The sequence below is a fragment of the Lupinus angustifolius genome, chromosome LG05, assembly GCF_001865875.1.
Source record: "Lupinus angustifolius cultivar Tanjil chromosome LG05, LupAngTanjil_v1.0, whole genome shotgun sequence".
NCBI lineage: Eukaryota > Viridiplantae > Streptophyta > Magnoliopsida > Fabales > Fabaceae > Lupinus > Lupinus angustifolius.
This window is the reverse complement of record NC_032013.1, coordinates 21,617,038-21,622,716: the sequence shown is the minus strand read 5'-3', so window position 1 is coordinate 21,622,716 and position 5,679 is coordinate 21,617,038.

The following is a 5,679-nucleotide window of genomic DNA, read 5'->3' as shown; positions in this document are numbered from 1 at the left end:
TAACTATTTACTTTTTTCAATCCAATTGATTACACTAATTATATATTTTTATAGTTTTGTTTTAATTTTATTTTTAAAATATGTGAGGAGAATGTTCTAGTCAAAAATGGGTGTATAACAAGGACAAAAGTTTGATTTGTTTTCCGATCAATGTAATACATGTGGTATATGTGAAAAGATTTGTACCCAATCAATGCATACTCAATTATTCATTTGTATTACTTATATTTAAAAATCAATATTAATTAATTATGAATGTTAGATAATATCTATACAATTATATAAAGGTAAAACAATTCTCAACTGTCATGGATGGAGTAATTTTAATATTCTAATTTTAGCGTTTACTCTATTATTAAAGTAACTTCCATATTCAACCCAAATTTTAAACTGCAAACAAAACTGATATGCTAAGATAATAAAATATAAAATACATAGTATAACCACCACACTATGGTGTAATTTTTGAATCCCTATTTTACCCCTAACTATTTTTTAATTTCTACCAAATGTTTCTTCTATTGTTTCTACCATAGAAGAAATATCCAACTTCTTTAAAAAATTGAAAATAATAGGAAAATCCAAAAACCCATGAGATAAACAAATCACATAGCCTCACAATATCACCTCATTGATCATCAATCAATATACCATCTCAGCAACATCAAGAGAAACCAGAATCATGGATCTCTCTGATAATACAAAAAACAATAAACAAACATCAATAAGCACATATTTAGAGCAACATGTCAACTGCAATGCAGATTTTAAACAATAAAAACCAACTCGGTAAACAGATAATGGCAAAATCATCGTCATCATGGGTAAAAACTTAACAAAGATAATGCCACATTTTATGCCAGTTAAAAAAACAGAACACCAATACCACCAAGTTACAAAACTGCCATTATTTACACCAGTTAATGAAGAAGGTTTTCAACAGTTACAAAACTGCCATTTTCTATATCATGGCAATATTCAAGGGCATTTTTCAAGAAAACATGGCAACACCTTGACTTATTACTACCTTCTACTAAGAAGGTTATGTGAAGCAAAAAATACTATACATACACCTTCCACTATATGTCATTGCTCTATACAAATATATAAAGGCAAAACAATTGTTAACTGCCATGGATGGAGTAATTTTAATATTCCAATTTTAGCATTTGCTCTATTATTAAAGTAACTTCCATATTCTACCCAAATTTTCAACTCCAAAACAAAACTGATATGCTAGGATAATAAAATATAAAATACATAGTATAACCACCACACTATGGTGTAATTTTTGAATCCCTATTTTACCCCTCACTATTTTTTAATTTCTACCAAAAGTTTCTTCTATTGTTTCTACCATAGAAGAAATATTCAACTTCATTAAAAATTGAAAATAATAGGAAACTCCAAAAACCCATGAGATAAACAAATCACATAGCCTCACAACATCACCTCATTGATCATCAATCAATATACCATCTCAGCAGCATCAATAGAAACCAGAATCATGGATCGCTCGGATAATGCAAAAAACAATAAACAAACATCCATTAGCACATATTTAGAGCAACATGTCAACTGCAATGCAGATTTTAAACAAAAACCAACTGGGTAAACAGATCATGGCAAAATCATCGTCATCATGGATAAAAACTTAGCAAAGATAATGCCATATTTTATGCCAGTTAAAAACTGAACACCAATACCACCAAGTTACAAAACTGCCATTATTTACACCAGTTAATGAAGAAGGTTTTCAACAGTTACAAAACTGCCATTTTCTATATCATGGCAATATTCAAGGGCATTTTTCAAGAAAACGTGGCAACACCTTGACTTATTACTACCTTCTACTAAGAAGGTGGTGTGAAGCAAAAAATACTATACATACACCTTCCACTATATGTCATTGCTCTATACAAATATATAAATGCAAAACAATTGTTAACTGCCATGGATGGAGTAATTTTAATATTCCAATTTTAGCTTTTGCTCTATTATTAAAGTAACTTCCATATTCTACCCAAATTTTCAACTGCAAAACAAAACTGATATGCTAAGATAATAAAATATAAAATACATAGTATAACCACCACACTATGGTGTAATTTTTGAATCCATATTTTACCCCTCACTATTTTTTAATTTCTACCAAAAGTTTCTTCTATTGTTTCTACCATAGAAGAAATATTCAACTTCATTAAAAATTGAAAATAATAGGAAACTCCAAAAACCAATGAGATAAACAAATCACATAGCCTCACAAGAGAAACCAGAATCATGGATCCCTCCGATAATACAAAAAACAATAAACAAACATCCATAAGCACATATTTAGAGTAACATGTCAACTGCAATGCAGATTTTAAACAATAAAAACCAACTCGGTAAACAGATCATGGCAAAATCATCGTCATCATGGATAAAAACTTAACAAAGATAATGCCACATTTTATGCCAGTTAAAAAACTTAACACCAATACTCCCAAGTTACAAAACTGCCATTATTTACACCAGTTAATGAAGAAGGTTTTCAACAGTTACAAAACTGCCATTTTCTATATCATGGCAATATTCAAGGGCATTTTTCAAGAAAACGTGGCAACACCTTGACTTATTACTACCTTCTACTAAGAAGGTTATGTGAAGCAAAAAATATGAGTTTTCCACGTTAAATGCCTTAAGCAAGAACATACTGCTATTAGTACTACTCATTTTGACTTGGAATTTCTTTCATTAGAACTAATAATTTATTCCTCATTTCAGGTATTTCTCATCCTTTCTCTATTTCTTTTTTCATTTTTCTCTCTACTATAACAAATTTATGATCTCTTAATAACCAATAACTCACTAGAACTTCTACTTTTATTGTGTTGTTTATTCAAGAACATGCTACTACTACTACTCACCTTGGCTTGGAATTTGTTTCATTAGAACCAATAATTTATTGGCTTCACAAAATAATTTCTTCCAACTCTCAGGTATTTCTCATACCATCCTGTTTTTTCTTCTATTTTTCTCTCTTCTATAACCAATTTAAAATCTAAATATGGTAATAACCATTAAGTTGCAACACAGATAAACTTCTATTTTTATTTGTTGTTAATTCAGACTGTATGTTTGTACAGATTCCACCACTTAACTAGGGACTACCATAGGTTGCATCATTATTTGATGAACCAGGTTGTGTAACTTCAAACATTTTCAGGTACTTTTCACCTCTTTGCTTTTTTTCCTTCTGATTTTCTATATTCTATAATATACGTTACTACTCATAAACTTCATAATGAACATCCTACTCTTTACACTGAAACTTCATGTTCTTTATTTATTCCTTTTCAACCATATGTTTTTAACACAATCTAAGAATTACTGAATACGTAATGCATTTCTAAGTAATGGACTCTGGAATAAAAATGGATAGAGAAGAACAACGTACATTCTGAATATGATGAGGCAAGTTATTATTAAACAAACATATACTATATCCCTACTCCAAAAACAAAAGAAAGAAATAGAAGAAGAGAATAAAAAACTATTCCCCTACAAAAGAAATAGAAGAACAAACATTACCCTATACCCCTCTGCTGGATTTTATACTATATACATATGTAAAGTAGACTTATATTTTAACATATTATGAAAGGCTTGATCTCCTTATTATTTTAAAAAAATGTTATATAACAATGGTATCAGTAATGTATTATAAAATTTAAAGTGCAGATTATTATACATGGCTTATAATTTCTATGATTACATTTAACTTTGAATATCAACATGTGTTAATTGTCCAATAAAACCTCCCCATATGCTACTTTTCACCTGAAATACAATAATAAAAAACTTCAATGACGAAGTTGAACAATATACCTCTAGAAGACAAATAGTGGAAGGTCTGCAAAAGTTTCAACTTCACTTTAACAATATTTTTTAATGGCTTTTTGACTGGAAAAAGACAAATAGTTCATCAACATTGGTCTTTTTCCTTTAAGGAATGTGGAGTTTGCATATGACATTTCTGAAAAAGAGCAAAATGGAATAATGACAAATCAGATTAATGAAATATAGATAAGGGAGAAATTCTAACATTATATACCAACAATGCCTTCGTCTACTACTATAAAAATAACTCATTATATATATGCCCAGGCGATAAATTCAGATGGTTCAAACCACCCATAACTACTATCTCCAAAGAATGCCACCAATAAATTCCCTTCCCTCTTAGTTCTACGCACCGAGGGCGACACAAATGCTTCATTATATATATGCTCAGGCCACCATGGATGAGATTTCACCTTCCCCCAAACCATATCACCAATTTCAAAACCATGACCTAAATCACTATCTCTCATTCCAGCAACATAATCATCGAATTCCGATAACAACGATTTCGATTTGGTATCAGAACTTGAAAACTTCTCAGTTCTATTGTTTAAATCATCAAATCAATCAACAGTTTTTTTCCTGAAAGTTCAAAATTTACCTCTGAAGAAACCGTGACCCTAGAATCTTGGGTCTCTGAGTCCAGAGAATTGGCATTTGGAGAAACCGTAGATTGGAGTTTCGTCATCGAAGAATTGAAATTTGGATTGAAAGTTATGGAATGTTGATGTGGGTGGATTTGGCTCATCACTGAAGAAAATGGAAAATTCGAGAAACACTACACAGAAGAAGAAGAAAGAGAAAATGTGTGAATTTTAGTGTTTAGATAATGTGTGACAATTATACCAAATAATGTAAATAATAATGTTATTGAAAATCCCCTAAATGCCTCAGTTATATTTTATTTAAATGATTCAGTTTTCCTAATATGTCTCACTTATGGTTTTTATACAAAGGTAACATTTGGTCAACTTTATTCACTTTTATGCACATTATAGTTAATTGATATGTTTAATTCATATGCTAGTGCAGTGAGTTGCTTGATGTATGTTATGGTTTGTACTAGACCAGACTTGGCACAATCAGTTAGTCAAGTATGCAAGTACATGTCGAAACCAGGGAAGCAACATTGGGAAGCAGTCAAATGGATTTTCAGATATTTGAAGGGGACTACGAGTCTCCGTATCATGTTTGGCAGCCAACAGAGTAAGCCTTCAGTTATTGGTTATGTTGATTCGGACTATGCAGGAGACTTGGATGATAGAAGGTCCACAACGGGGTTTGTCTTCACCCTTGTAGGTGGACCAATTATGTGGAGATCATCAGTTCAGTCTGTTGTTGCTATGTCCACAACTGAATCAGAGTACATGGCAGTTATTGCTATGTCCACAACTGAAGCATAGTACATGGGGCTAGTAAATGAGTTAGGCATTGAGCAGGGTGGAGTTCCGCTGCATTGTGACAGTCAGAGTGCTATCTTCTTGGCAAAGAATCAGGTGTATCATGCTAGGACCAAACATATTGATGTGAGATTTCATAAGATCAGAGAGTTGGTAGCTTGTGGGCAGATACTATGGCAGAAGGTTCACACTTCAGAAAATGCATCTGATATGTTAACCAAACCGGTTACCATGGACAAGTTCAGGCATTGCCTGAGCTTGTTGAACATTCACTGATGATGGACTATGGAGCGCCCCCAACCTAATGGCGGAAGATGGAGATTGATGATATTCGCCAAGGTGGAGATTATTGTGCAATGACTCATATCTCTAGATAACAGCAATACAAGTTATG